General features: G+C 30.0%; 1 pseudogene across 1 annotated transcript; it reads right to left on the minus strand.

Moving 5' to 3' along the window:
- Nucleotides 1-6,659: 6,659 nt before the first annotated feature.
- LOC111298883 (uncharacterized) lies at nt 6,660-10,814 on the minus strand (annotated as a pseudogene). The gene is made up of 7 exons (XR_016340922.1): nt 10,342-10,814; nt 10,098-10,244; nt 9,926-9,988; nt 8,458-8,470; nt 8,253-8,361; nt 7,240-7,508; nt 6,660-7,103 (listed from the first exon to the last, which is right to left on the minus strand). The product of XR_016340922.1 is annotated as an uncharacterized LOC111298883 (transcript).
- Nucleotides 10,815-15,620: the final 4,806 nt, after the last annotated feature.

The following is a 15,620-nucleotide window of genomic DNA, read 5'->3' on the forward strand; positions in this document are numbered from 1 at the left end:
GTTTCTTGAAGGTTTGTGTTAAAGACATTTCATATCTGTTAGACCTACACCTCAAGATTCTTAAAGGAGGCTTGGTTTTGAAAAATGGAAGCGACCTAATTTTGAAAGATTTGGTTTAATGCCTCCTTAAAAGAAGGTTTCTTTTCTTAAAATAGGAAAGAATATTGAGATGTTGGTGGGCGATATTGTGTAGGATAAGAATATTATGGTAGTAGAAAGTATAAAGGCTCAGTAAGATAGATTGGGTTATAAATAAGTGTTGAATTAAAAGATTGCCCTGGACTATTATCCCACAAATAATTTGGATAACCCTTCCAATTTTGATTTTAGGTGTTTGAAAAAAAAAATGTGGTTGTTGACTATAAAAACACCTATCATTATTGTAATCTCCACAATAAACATCATATTGATTTTGTGAAGCTAAAGCATTAAGGGAATCAAAACAAAAGCAATTAGATGACCATTGAACTTGGGAATTCTCTAAAAAAGGTGTCACATAATTCACAGGGCTCCTAGCCTCATATGAAAAGAAACCTACCATAAAAGAAAATAAAATAAATTAATACAAAAAAAAATCCAAGCTACAAGAAGAGTGATTGGTATCAATATTGAAACTACTCTAACAATCCCCAGTAAAAGTGCTAAAAACTTGATAGATGATTTGCAAGCGCACAGAATCGTACAAGTAATATAATAATACGTAAAGTATCATTCCCAAGAAAATTGTAAATACGAGAGAATCAAGTACCAAAATTGTTTCATCCTATCTTATTCTTGGAGAAATCAATTAAATGATAACAGAACCAATCAAATAAAACCTAAAACATGCAAACTATCCTAAATAAACTAAGCAAACTTCAAATAAATCAACTTAAGTAAAGCAAAAACTAAAATATGCAATATATAGCAAAACCGAAACCCTAATACTTTTTATAACTTTGCAAAAAATTAAATTAACTTTTAAATAGGCAATGGAACCAAAATAAACCAAAACAAAATTAAACTAAACCAATATATAAAACCCTAAAAATTAAAACCCTGATTTCTTGTAATTTTTTAAACCCTAAACCAATTTTTATTAAACCTTAGCTGTCAATTAAATAAAACCCTAAATACACAAAACCTTACAACAAATTAAGGAATCCTAAAAATCAAGCGAAAACATAGTAATAGAAACTTTTTAAATCAATAACTACTTTAACCAAAAGAAACATGCAAGAACTTAAACATATAAATCAAGAATTAAACCTAAACATGCAAACTAAACAAATTAAACATAAACCTATATTAAATCCAATCTTTAACTATATAACAAAATCTTTAAATCAAGATTAAACATGCAATTAAATAAATTAAATGAAAATAAAACCTCAATCAAATAGATCTACCCAAAAATTAAGCAAAAACACAATTTATGTAAGCAAGAAAACAAACCGAATATAAAGATGAAATCTTTAAACTAAAATGCATAAATTGAATTGAAAAAGAACCTTAAACCAAAAATTGATTGCTTAAAAACTTAAAAATAATGTATTAGAACCAATCTTGAAAACTAGAGAATTAAAAGAACACTAAATCTTTAAAATAGAATCTTGAAAACTAAAGAAAGCTTAAAAAAGAAAAACTTAAGTTGCTAACGTTGGTTTGTCACCCTAACCTTTTACACCCTTTTTCTAATAAAAATATGATGTGTTTATAGCTAAGAGAAACCTTAAAGATCCCTAAGTAGGTTTGGTTGAAGTGGCACTTTAAAAAGATTTCATAATTTTAGTTGGACTTGGTATCTTTAATCCATAATGCTTCTTCAATTAAACTTCAACAATGACTCTTAAAAAGAAAGCTTTTAGAGATTTATTATACCATACTTATTATGTAGCAACTTTTCCATGCCACATATCAACTTACCAAAAATAAAACCTTGCTAAATTAAGAAAGTATATTTTCAGCCTTACTAAATTTAACTTCTACAAAGTTGCTTCAATTCCTTCCATCTTGATCTTAATCTTCTCCTTCATGCTTTAGCTTGCATTCTTGAAGAAAAATAAAAAATTAACTTTACCCAAAAAACTTCCTTAATGTCCATACAAGTTGTATTTATAACCCATACAAAATCCTAGCCCAAGTAGAATTAGGAATACTTTACCACTAAAAAAAAAAAAAAAACCAACTCCAAATAGGAAAAGAAATAGAATTGCCACATCATTTTTCTTAACCAATAAGAAAACACTTTAAATACCATGTCATCCTATAGTAATACCAAGCAAGTGCACGTACACAAACTGCCATAGACTAGCAGTCATATAAAAGTACAATTTTACCCTTATTCTTTGTCAAAATTTCAACTTGAGTTCTTGCATGAATTTTCATCTTTTTTCTTCAAGATTTATCTTTTCATCTTCATTAGACTCCATAAAGCCAATCTTGAACATTTTTCTCATTCTTGAATATAAAGATTTTCAAGAAAATCAAGAGCTACCAAAAATATCTCAATTATCCATATTCCTTTATTACTATCACTGGGTTAAACAACCTATTCCAACTTATCATCTTACATATATTTTGAAATCACTTGTTCTTAAGGATTCTAAAACGAATAAGAAGAAAATATAGGATAAAAAGATAGATGAACTAGTCATGTCTTACAACATTTATGTACACAGTATGTATAAAGGCTAACAAATGAACTATTTTTTCCTTTATGAAGTGTCGATCTATTTCAATGTGTTTTATTCTATTATGTTGTACACGACTATGTGCAATGCTTATTGAAGACTTGTTATCACAATAGAGTCTCACTGGACCATCCTACTTGATTTTTAAGTTTTCTACGATAATTTTTAACCATAATAGTTCACAAATTCGTTGAGCCATTGCTCTAAACTCTACTTCAACACTTGTTCTTGCCACCACATTATGTTTTTTACTCCTCTAAGTCATAAGATTACCATCTAAAAAAATGCAGTAGCTTAAGGTGGATCTTCTATCAGTTATTGAACTTACATAATCCACATCTGTATATGCCTCTAAAATCAGCCCCAATTTTCTTTTGAATAAGATACCTCTCCTAGGATTGGCCTTTAAAAAATGTAATACATGATAGACAACTTGTAGGAGCACTTCTTTAGGACTATACATAAATTGACTTATCATACTCCTAACATATCTTATATCAGGCCTTGTATAGGCCTAGTATGTAAGAGATAAATGAATCTTTCAACTAATCTCTAGTACATCTCTCTATCTAGAGCAACATTCTCATTAACTTCTTCAAGTTTATGATTAGGATCTATAATGATATTTGCAAGCTTACATACAAGCTGCCTTTTTTTTTTTTTTTTCAAAAGATCCATCACATATTTCTATTGTGAGATGAAAATATCATGCCGTGAGCGAGTTACTTTAATTCTTAGGAAGTACTTTAATCTCTTTAACTTTTTTCTCTCAAATTCTCTACCCAAAAATTGTTTTAGAGATTTTCTTTTTCTATCATCACCGATTACAATTATATCATCAACATACACTAATAAAATTGTAACTCTCTCTGAATCTAAGTTCTTAATAAATAATGTGTAATCTTCTTGACTCTACTTATATCTCATTGCTAGCATCACTTTGACAAATCTCCCAAACTAAACCCTAGAAGACTGTTTAATGCCATATAAAGCCTTTTCCAGCTTATATACTTTGTTTGCTTCTAAATTACCTCCAAATCTCGGTGAAATATTTCTTCTTCCAAATCACAATGTAAAAAAGTATTCTTTACATCAAATTGTTAAAGTTGCCTACTATAATTTGCAGCCAAAGATAACAAAATCTTAACCGTATTCATCTTGACAATTAGAGAAAAAGTTTCATGATAATCCACTCTGTAAGTTTGAATGTAGCCTTTAGCTACCAACCTAGTATTATACCTTTCAATAGTACCATCCATCTTGTATTTTACAGTCAAAACCCATTTACACCAAACTAAATTTTTTCCTTTAGGCAACTTTACTTATTCCCATGTCTTATTTTTCTTTAAGGCCTCCATTTCTATTTTCATGGCTTGGCTCCATTTCCCACTGAATAATGCTTTAGATAATGTAGTTGGAATAGAAAATAGTATTTAGGCTTACAAAAAAAATTTTGTGGGATGGTGAAATTTTTTCAAATGATACAAAATTATAAATTGGGTATAGTGGATACTTAGTACATTTTATGGTTCGTTTTCTAATGGCATTAAGCATATCATAATCATTGGTTTTAGTTTTAAGAGATTCATGCTTATTTTGAGAAATAGAGTCAAAACTGTAATTACCTTATTTCCAGAGTTAAGATTAGGTTCTTAGACTTATACTAGTTTAAGAGTTGAAACTTTCCTTCTTAAGTATATCTGTAATTCCTTTATAGAATCAAAAATAATATTATCCTTTGTCATAGCTTCTATGTTAGGAATGGATTCAAATTCAAATTCAATATTTGACTTAAACTTAGAAAAAACATGTTTACACTCAAAATAATTAATGGGTGAAAATATTAAAAAGAATGACAAATCAAGCATAAAAAAAGTCTTTGTCTTTATCTTCCACGATGAATGAAGTTTTTCCTAAAAATAAGGTTAAGTAAAAAATAGTTTACTTTTTTCAAAAGTAACATCTACAGACACAGAACTTTTTGGTAGCAAGATAATAGCACTTATATCCTTTCTAAGTTTATGAATACCCCACAAAAATACACTTAACTGCTCTAAGATCCAACTTCCTCCTATTATGACAGTGAACATGAACAAATGATATAGAACCAAATATCCTAGGTGTGAAGTTTGTGATACTAAAGTTATGATAAAATTGTGAAAGTAGTTCTATAAGAGTTTTAAATCCTAATACCCTTAAAGATAACATATTTATTATGTATGTGACAGTAAGAACAACTTCTCTCGATAAGATTTGGGTATGTTTGCTTGAAAAAAATAAAGCACAAGTTATGACTAATAAATTGTTGTTTTTTCTCTCTATCACTCTATTCTATTGTAGAATACTAATACAAGATGACTCATGAATAATCCTCTCTTTTTTGAAATAAATAGGCTCTGATTGAAATAGTTTCTTGCATTATCATACCTAAATCTTTTGATTTTCACTCTAAATTGATTTTGAATAATTTTTTGGAAGCTTAAAAACATACTATTCACATCTTATTTAGATTCAAGTAAAAATATCCAAGAGACTCTAACACAATCATCTATGAAAGAAACAGATCATCTTGTACCAAAAATATTAGGAATTATAAAGTGACCCCATATATCACTATGAATCAAATAAAAAAGAATAAAACTTTTTTGGTTACTAATTGTAAACAACACATATTTATGCTTTACAAGTTCACAAACATCACAACGAAAATTTTTAACATTTAATCCTTTGAACAAAGAAAGAAACATGTTTTTCAAAGTTCCAAAAGATAGATGTACAAAAAAAATGATAACACTAGATTTTATCTTTATTGAAAGATTTTTCAAAAAAAAAATGACGAAGGTAAATTATTCTTTATATTATTTATATTATTTGATGTCTTAAAATAGTATAGCACATCCTTTTTCTTAGCAAGTTCAATTCTCTTCTCTGAACTTTGATCTTGAAATTCACAATAAAAGAGATAAAAAGTTACTTTGCAATTTATGTCTATAGTAAGTTTTTGTATAAATATCAAATTAGTAAACAATCGAGGGACATGAAAAATATTTTTAAGAACAAACGAAAAATTATTTTAAATATCTCATAATCATGCCACTATAGTAAATGAACCACTATAACAACAATTTTTGTATGACTAGGACACAAAATATATGCACTAAACTATTATGAGGAATGTGTCGTGATCTGTGACTATTGAGTCAATGACTCAAGAATTCATAATATGCTTAATTGAAACATTTAATCTATGAGAATTAAAAATTTTACTTAAACTAAATATCTTACCCAAAGAACACACCCCAATAAGCTTTTCAAAAGTTTTCGATTGACTTCTCAATTTGTCAATCTTTTTTTCTAGTCCAACTCATCTTGTTCCCAATACTTTTGCAACACTTCGATGATTTTACCAGTTGACATTTCTTCAAATCGAATGTTGACATTTCCTCAAATCGAATGATAGCGATAGCAAATTTTGTTATCTTTGACATTGTTATCTTTTTTTTTTTTTTAACTGAAACAAATCTTAATAATTAAAATATAACTAAAATTGACTCTTAGCAATAAAGGCTACAAAGGGAAAAATAAGATGGCTATGAAAGCCTTAACAAACTTTGGTAATTAAGGCTTAAAATAGAAATCAACAATGAAGACTAAAAATTTTGCTTCCCAAAAAAAGCTTAACGCTTTAATACCATGTGAAAAACTAAAAAATAAAACTGTGTAGAAAGCTAAAAGTAAAACTGAATATATATTGAAAAACCGTTAAGTTAAAAATTATACGAGTATCTTAGATTTATATACAACTAATTAAAAAATAAACTAGAAAACTAAATTTTTTAAAACTGAACTTATAATTGAGGAATTGTCTATCTTAATTTCTATTCTTAATTCTAGAGATACAAATATAAATATACAGATTATAATATTATAACTAGTTATAACTAAGCGTTTTCCCACACCAAAAAAGTGCCACGTAGCAGGTCCACATAGAGTCAAAAGTAGCAAAATTTATAGCATGGATGGTACATTTAAAGGAACCAACAATATGTTGAAAACAAAAAATAAATAAACAAATGCTCCACAACCTGAAAGAATTAGTGTATACTAACAGTGATTCAGAAATTTCACAGCCAGTGTAAAAATTGGAGAAATAGTGCACTGTGCAAAGGAAATGGAGGCAGACTTTTTTTACGGTTCCCACAACAGTTTACAGCAGAGGCATAGGAGGTTTCCAGTTTGTAAATTCAACAAGATTTCTATTCACAATGGTTCCATTATGCAGCCAAAATGTCTCAGCTGACTGGTCGAATTACCTCCTCTGAAGCTCCCACATTACTGCTTGCATTGCAGAACATGGCTCTGAGTCTGGAGCATAAACCCACAAGCACCTTACTTGGGTACTACAGGCTATCATCTGCTCTATCACCTCATCTGAAAAGCAAACACCAAAGTTCAGACATGTAATGCTGCTACCAAGAAGCAAAGAATACCATATCTGAACCGGTATTGACACTAGGTATTCCAGAAGTTCAGGTCCTATTAGAGAGGATGGCCATTTGATTGATACCTGTGTGTAGTCAATTACATTCTGAAAAGGTAATTCCACTTTATCTGATAAAATAACCCGAACACATTCCTGTACATGAAAAAAAAAATGTATTTCAACTGGCCTCAAAATGCAAGTGTGAATGTGGAGAGAGAGAGACCACAAAAAATGACTCATAAAAGCGAAGGGTCCAAGATGACTCTCATCATGGTACGAGCAGAATTTAGCATTGCCCAGGTGCGGAAAATATTCTACTCTTCCCAATTTGTTAGGACCACTGAACTGTAACTCTGGACATTCCAAATGTTTATAGTATCAATATGCATATTTTTTACAACAAGATATATTAGCAAATTATAGTGCCAATATGCATATTTTTTAGTAAAATATATTAGCAAATTCTATTAAAAATAGTCTTAATTCAGTATGTAAAAAAAGAATGCTAACAAAGTTCAGAGATTTCAAGGTTCACATCAGTCAAACATATATGAAACCAGATGTAGACAAGTGTTAAGAAGCTTCTTCGCGATCTTAGCCTCACAAAACACACGGAACCCTCAGTAAGAATGAGTATCAATACTCTACCTAGATAGTAGATAGAGGCAATAATAACAGTGTAGCCGTAGGGAATATTAAAATCTTACAATCTCTTGATTCAAAAGGATGCTTCTTAGATTGGTAAAGTACATGAGACCTAATAGCATTATTATGAAGTATCCAGACTAATCCATCTGAAGAGTAAAATGTAACCAACTAACAAACATAGCTACTAGTTACATAATATCAAGAATGATAGTAGTTAAAGATTGCATCCTCTAGTTGCATTGACACAAATAAATCTTGACTAATCGGGCTAAGGTTGAAATTTGGAAAAAGAATTGGTCAATCTATTAAAAAGTGAGAATACTTAGGACTAAAAAGCAATGCCATGGTTCCACATTTTATTTTGAGGTTCTACATGAAAGCAAAAGTAAATCATCAATAGATAGCTCAAAGGATGATAAAATTTAAAATGTCATAGAATGAAAACAAACCTTATCCCCATATTGCCTTGCAAGCTCAATCAACTTTAGACGACCAACCTTTTTTTGCACCCGGTCTAAATAGTTAGCCCAATAATTTCTCTTTGATAGGGGCGAAGGCCTGAAAATAGTGGCCCCAGTTTTCGTCATCCCATCGTCAACATTCCAGGAATAATGATAACTTTCCATGCATTAAAGGCACTTCTGTCTTTCTTACCAGTACGGTCTCCCTGTAGAATACACAAATCAATGTTTGTTTGTTAAGAAAGCCAACATACATACAAGAACTTCAATTTCCAAAGCTTTGCTTGGAAAGAAAAATTGAAATGTGAAAGAATGAAATTTAGGAAGAATTTAAAATGGAGAAAAAGTGACTTTAACATTATAGTAAAGGAAATTTTACAGGCAATTTGTAAGATTTACAATGTTTTCTTTTCTTATACCTTCTCTAGTCATTCCAACTTTGAAAAAAAAGAAAAAGATTGACATCTGTGGGCCTAAAGAAATATATCCATGTCTACCATAATCTTTCCTCTCATTTTTTTTTTTGGCCTAAAATGAGTAAATATTATTTTCTTTTGCCTTTCCGACAACTGCTTTCCATCTTTCCACCTTTCTCTCTTATAAAGCATACCTAAGTAATTGCTCTACAACACTTATCAATTCCACATTTCCTACAACATTTAGAAACGATTAAACTAGTAGTAGTTCTTTCTTTCTCCACTTAGATCAAATAGTAAGAAGTAATCTTTGCAATTTTCTGGTCACCGTGTTGAACTCCAGTGGCAATTTAGACATAAACATGATGGATATAGGCAGTTAAGACTGGACAAAAAAGAATTCTAGTCCCCAAGAAAAGTGAATGTTTTCTCCCAAGCATGTAATTTAATAGCAATTTTCAAAAAAAAAAAAAAAAAAAAAAAGAAAAGAGTTTTGAGTTCTAGAATTTATGATTTTCCACTGATAGTAACTCAAAGAATACAGGAATTTAGTCTCTCTCTGCCTTCCCCTTCTGGTAAAGAGCTCAAATGATAATCATATAGCCGGTTAACCATGGTTAGATTCAATAAAGTCAAAGTTACAAGGTGCACTATACCTTTATATTACCTGAAGTGTGAGGTGTATAAAACCTAGAGATAGAAGCAGACAATTAATAGTTGCTTTAGAAAAAAATCTACTAGGTTAATCCATCAAGGGAACTCAAACACAATGGAAACAAATTTCGATAGTTTTTGGTGTGCTGGTTATCCAAAACTAGAATCAGTCATATTCTTTGCATTTGCTCAGCTTCTTTAATTGGAACGATTCTAATGAACATTACACTGTACGCCTATGAATGTAAGATGGCCATAGACTCAACCAATATTAAGGAACTCAGCCGCAAGGGGAATTAAAAGCAATTGGAGGCATATTAATAGGAGCCGAAGTGAACCATTACCCAATATATACCCATCACTCCGCAGCAAAATTAAGTGTATAAACTAAACAAAGATCATAAGATTGAATTGATTGTAAAGACCAGTAACTCAGGAGAAAGAATTATAGAACGATTTATATAGGTCGGCCAAGATCTAAACATGTGAGTTCCAGCAAAAGCAAACAACCCTTACATCAAAGTTAATCAATGGAAACTTTAGAAAGCAAAGCAAACTTTTTTTTCTTTCCTAATAGGCTAACAGTTATACCTTGAAAACAAATATGTGGTCACGACCCCTGGACATCCTAAAATACGGCATTTGGGTCAAAACCTAAAACCAAGCAACAATTTTTTAGTAGTGATAAACTAAAAACAAATAAAATTTATATATATATATATATATATATTTTTTTTTTCAACAATTAAAAGGAAGTTTTTACCTTGACATAAGTCTGATTAATTTCTTTGTCATTAAGACCATCCAACATCCAAACACATTTAACAAAAGCTGGAACAAAGAATAAATCAACCTCCTCCTTTTTTCTTGTCCGATATCGAGATTTCAACCACAACCCGTGGATTTTAACCTACAATTTTTTTTAATAACAGTTAACTTTTAATTTTAACGAAATTATTCCCAAAAAAATAAAAGATCATTAAATTAAATTTAAAATAAAAAATTACCTGAGAACCGGCCTTTGAGACGAGCATTGGTGGAAACGGTGCTGTCTCTTTCGTACAAATTAAGCCGTCTATTTCGTTCTCGTCGTAGACGCAGATCTGGAGAGAGAGGTGGGACCCGTGGCGTGGCTTGGGCCACAATAGCTGTCCTCCGCCGTTGGTTTGGGTGACGTGGATGTTGACATTTTGCGATGAAAGGTCATGGTTGAGGTTGCAGGAAGACGGAGGAAAGGATTGGTTGAAAAATCGAGTGAAAAAAGAAAGGAGGCGGTTATGAGGATGAGGGCACCAATCTGGTAAGTGCGAGGGCAGGCAGTATTTTGGGGATGCGTTGAGAAAATCCGAGGCTTGTTGCTCATTCCTTTGCTTCTGGCAATCTACTCTGGATTTTTATTTTTTCCTGTTTTCAGAAACTATGAAGTACGAACACCAGACTCAGCGTTGCTGAGCTAAAGCTTCAGGAGTGGACGATGATAGGTTAAACGACGGCGTTTCTCTCATGCCTCGTTAAAATTATTAAAAAAAATTCGACTTTCATTTTGGAAAAAGAAATTAATTTTAATAAAATAAAAAAAATGAGAGTAATGGACTGCTAAAACTGGCCCAAATGAAATTTTGGACCTAAGTATTTGGGTCTGACCAAGATTCAAGAATCAAGACTAGCCCAAGAAAATAAAAGGAGGAGGAACAAAAACTGCGCTTTTTTCCACAAAGGCCGCATAATAATCAAGGCTTAAAACTCACAATTATTATTCTATTAGTCAAAGGCTTGAGTGAGGCTTAGAATAAGACAAAATTCATGAGTCGTGAAATCTAATAGTAACATTTACATCGTCATTAAATGATACAAGATATAAAAGATATGAAACAAAAATACAAAATCTTAAATTAAATATTCAGATATTGAATATCTCTCTCTTAACTTAAATTTTTTTTTTTATAAATTATTACTTTTTTAAACATTACTCGAAGTTCATTGCCCTTTGCAAGGGGTAGACCATCCCTTATGCATGAACGGGGGGTTTAACCACCCTTTAAATATCTATACATTATATAAAAGCTGTCCCTTTCTCTTAATGAAGAGCCAGCTCATATTTATTTTTAAAAAGTTAATTTTAGGGGTAATTTTGAAATTAAAAAATTGATGAAACTTCGAGAAGGCTCTAGACTATTGAAAGAGAAGAAAAGTGACAGAATGGGAAGAAGAAGAAAGAGAGATAGAATGGGAAGAAGAAAAGTGAAACCAAAGCAAACCTAGAAAAGTGGGTGCTTTTGCTTCTCCGATAGTTTCAGTTGTTGCTATCTCAAATGCATAAACTAAGGACAGGCTTGAACTTAAGAAATGTTCGAAGAAGCTTATGAAGACTATGATACTGCTTCCATGGAAGGCATTTTATTTACTCTTGAGGATTTTCAAACTGCTCTTGAAAAATATGACTTTGACTTTGAGCTTAGAACCAAGGTTTTAATTTTTTTTTTGTTTTCATTTAGTTATTTCATTTTATTCAAAGTTTAAAATTTAACTGTATTGTCATGGATTAATAATTATTATCAGATTATATGAATTGGGTATTTATTTTATTGGCCATTTATTTGAAATTTCTATTTCAAGTTTGCATCTTGATGGTAGGAAATAGGTACGACTGTGATTTTGTTAAGGCATTTATCATGTAAGATGTTAAATAGTTTATCTCATATTTAATAAATTTTTAATATTTTTTGTAATCTTATATTCAAGTTAAGTTCATTTACTTATTATCAATTGATTTTAAGTTAAATGCTTAACATAGTATCAAAATCATGATTTTTTTTCGTTATCCTTTCTTAATTTATAACGTGAAAAGCTTATTTAATCTTCACCTATACGTGATAGGGGCCTGTTAAAGTGAATTATTTCACATCTAATAAAATTTTGATATCTTGTAGTCTTATATTCAGAATGTGACCTTTCACTTGTTGTCAATTAGTTTTAAGTTAAATGTTTAACATATGACATGAATTAAATTAAGCACTAAGATAAGACATGCAAACAAAGTGAAAAGAGCAAGACATAGGATCTATTCCACAAGGAAATAGAGAAACAGCAAAGCACATATCTTCGATCTTCATAGCTATTAAAGGAGGAATTCAAAAAGATAAGTTTAAATAGTAAAGGTAAAAGGAAAGCTATCGAAACAAAGAGATTGATTTTTATCGTGTGCTTTTGAGGAGTTCGGTCAAGTCTAAACAGTGCGTTTAATGGATAATGAAAACTAAATAAATAATACCATAGAGGTGACAAATAAACCAGCACAAAAACCCAGCCCAAGTAAGTTTTTTTTTTTTTTTTTGTTATTATTTATAGGTAAAATTTTCATATTAATTTGTAGATGTAATTATCTTATTTAGATAAATATATATATATATTAAAAGTATTTATATAGAAAAATTAATGATTTTTTTTGTTTTGAAAATGAAATTTTACTTCAAGTTTAACTTTTATACAAAGGTAAATATGCATAGTAAGGAAGATGCTCGATTATATGCTTAAAGAAATTTTTTTTTTATTTACTTGCATGTCTTACCCAACGAATTCCTGCATTAAATCAAAATTTCATAAAAAATACATTTATATTTGCATGTTAACCAATATTTGTAAGGGTAAACAAATTAAAAATATTTGCAAGTAATTCTCTTATCACCTTTGTTATGTTCTTAATAGTAAACGAGGTAACTTAAAGCAGAAAGTGTTTGTAGAGACAATAAAACAATGGAAGGAGGAAAACAATGCCTTGAAGGCTCCATGCAAGGTGAAAAATTACTTTTGTTTTTCCTTATTTACTGCTAGGTTTAAAAGATTCTTAATTCTAATTTCAAACTAAAAAAAGCCTCTGAAACATATTACCTAAAAGTAAAATTGATTATAAGTGACTTTAAAGATTAATTTGCAAAAGGAGTTTGCATTGGATCTTCATTATCTTTGTTATACGGATGATCTTAATGATATGGGCTTATTCATTTATCCATATTTTAATCTTGAGTCAGTGATACCTTTTATGGATGTTGGATGATTGAAATGGCATTAGGTTTTACTTTCTAATTCGTATGGTTGTCATTCATTCATTTTATTTTTTTTTGACATAGGCTTATTCATTCATCTTAGAATTTTAGATTAAAAAAGGTCTTATTTTCTGTTTTTGGATTCTATGTGAATTTTAATCTAATTTTTCTTTTTTATTTTACAAGTAGACTCTGTTGATGAAGGCTCAACAAAGTCAAATGAAGAATATGATGATTTGGCAATACAAGATGTGCAAAAAAATGGCTACTGGTTAGATAATGAAAAAAACTTGATGATAAGGTAGTGACATTTTATGGGGACCAAGCAACCTACACAAGAGGTAATAAATATAACAAGAATTTAGACATTTTCCTTAAAAGTGGAGATAAGCAGTTTTCTGAGCCACTCAAGTCCACCTCCTTAAAAGTAGAGATTGATTATGAAATTCAGGCAACAATCTAGATAGTTGTTGGTAATGTTGTGTTGTTGATAAGGTTTTGGCAAAATACTTGGATCCAATTTTCAAAACTTTAAACAGTTCTAAAAGTAATAAAATGCCTCTCTAATTTTTTTCTAATTCAGTCTAGGTCTCTATCATAGGAACCCAAACTGAAGTGATGTCTCTCATTTTTGTAAAAATATTTTACTTTGTTTGTTATCAACCATTTTTGTTTTTAAATTAATGCTCTATTATGTTATTTGCAAAAAGACCATAAGGCTTAGTGAGAAGTAAAGTTAGGAAAGATTATCTTAATGTTCAATTGACAACATCAAAGGTATGGGAAAAGCAATTATCTTTTGTTGTATCATGCAATGCAGTGTAGTCATATGGTTTTGTTAATACTATAATTATGGTGTTTATAACTTGTAGTTTTGGCCAGTATATGTCTTTGTAGTTTTGAGTTTTTTTCCACAAGTTTGTCGCCTCTTACTAGGGAGCTCTTCAATCCTTCAGAAAAGTCCTCCCCTAACAAAACTTATCATTTTTGAATCATGCATTGACTTTATAAGTCTAGGGTAATGTAATGTGAACATATGACTAGGCATAAAGAATATCAAATTTTAGAAAAATTTATTATAGATGTTGCAAGTATACAATTTATTATGAAATTCTGCTAGTTGACAAGATCTATTGTGTCATTTATATGAATAAATTGATTAATCTTGCACTTGTGTATTGAAATTTATTCAAATAGTAGAAGCACATTGTTAATGTAATGAGATGTGGAAGTTATTTTAGACTTATTTTATTGCATCATGCATTATTAGTGTTTCTTCTTTTTAATTGTATTTTGTATGCTAAGATTACTTTAATGCTATTTTTCATTTTTTTCCTACTATATCTGGTGATTTTAGAAAGCATTCCCGATGGAACTAACAAGCTTTTTTTTTTTTTTCACAATTAAAGTAAAATTATTCATAAAAAGATGCTGATGCTACTCTTGCTGGAACTTTGCAAAACAAATATTTTTGGCGATATAGGGATGATGCAAAGACAACAAATGATTTCGCCTTGAAAGGGACAAAAAGGCATTCTAAAATTTCTGTGTTACCCAGGTGAGCCCATGTATTCATTTTATTTCTTCCATATTAAAATTTTGTATAATATTTTATATAAACAGTTAATGATTTAGGTGGAAAAACTGATGGACTTATGGAACAACAACAATGGATTCCGTAAATAATATATGACATGAAATATTAGGAGCATACTAAAGAGACTAAAGACATAAGATGGCCGTGTACTTTGTTCTGATGAAAAGCCACCTATAATTCCACAAGTAATAAATGAAAAAGTGGCCAAGGATCGTAAGGCGCCCAGCTTAACTTTGGAAGAATGAACATAAGAGAAATTACTACTTGCAAAAGTTGAGAAGGCAAATGATAAACTAGTGGCAAAGGCTATTTTTATGGCTAATTCATCCATTGTGAAATTAAGCTATAAAGTCTACTTTTATTACTTTTGTTGTCAAGATTTTAACATGTTCACTAAAGTTTACTAATGCAATTCCTTTGCATATTGTATAATGGATACATTGAAGTGGCACATTCCATGTCATGGGGAAGAAGGATTAAATGAAATTAGAAAAATTGCTATTTGATTTGAGGAGAAAACTTATACTACAATAAATAGCCAGGTAATCACAAAAAAATTTGACTACACAACTCTTTTTCTCTTATACATTGTTCAAGTTTTAAATTATTAATACATAATTTTATTTTACTTTTACAACTAAATTAC

Source organism: Durio zibethinus, chromosome 3 (genome assembly GCF_047325235.1).
Source record: "Durio zibethinus cultivar Kanyao isolate XHJ-2024 chromosome 3, ASM4732523v1, whole genome shotgun sequence".
Taxonomy (NCBI): domain Eukaryota; kingdom Viridiplantae; phylum Streptophyta; class Magnoliopsida; order Malvales; family Malvaceae; genus Durio; species Durio zibethinus.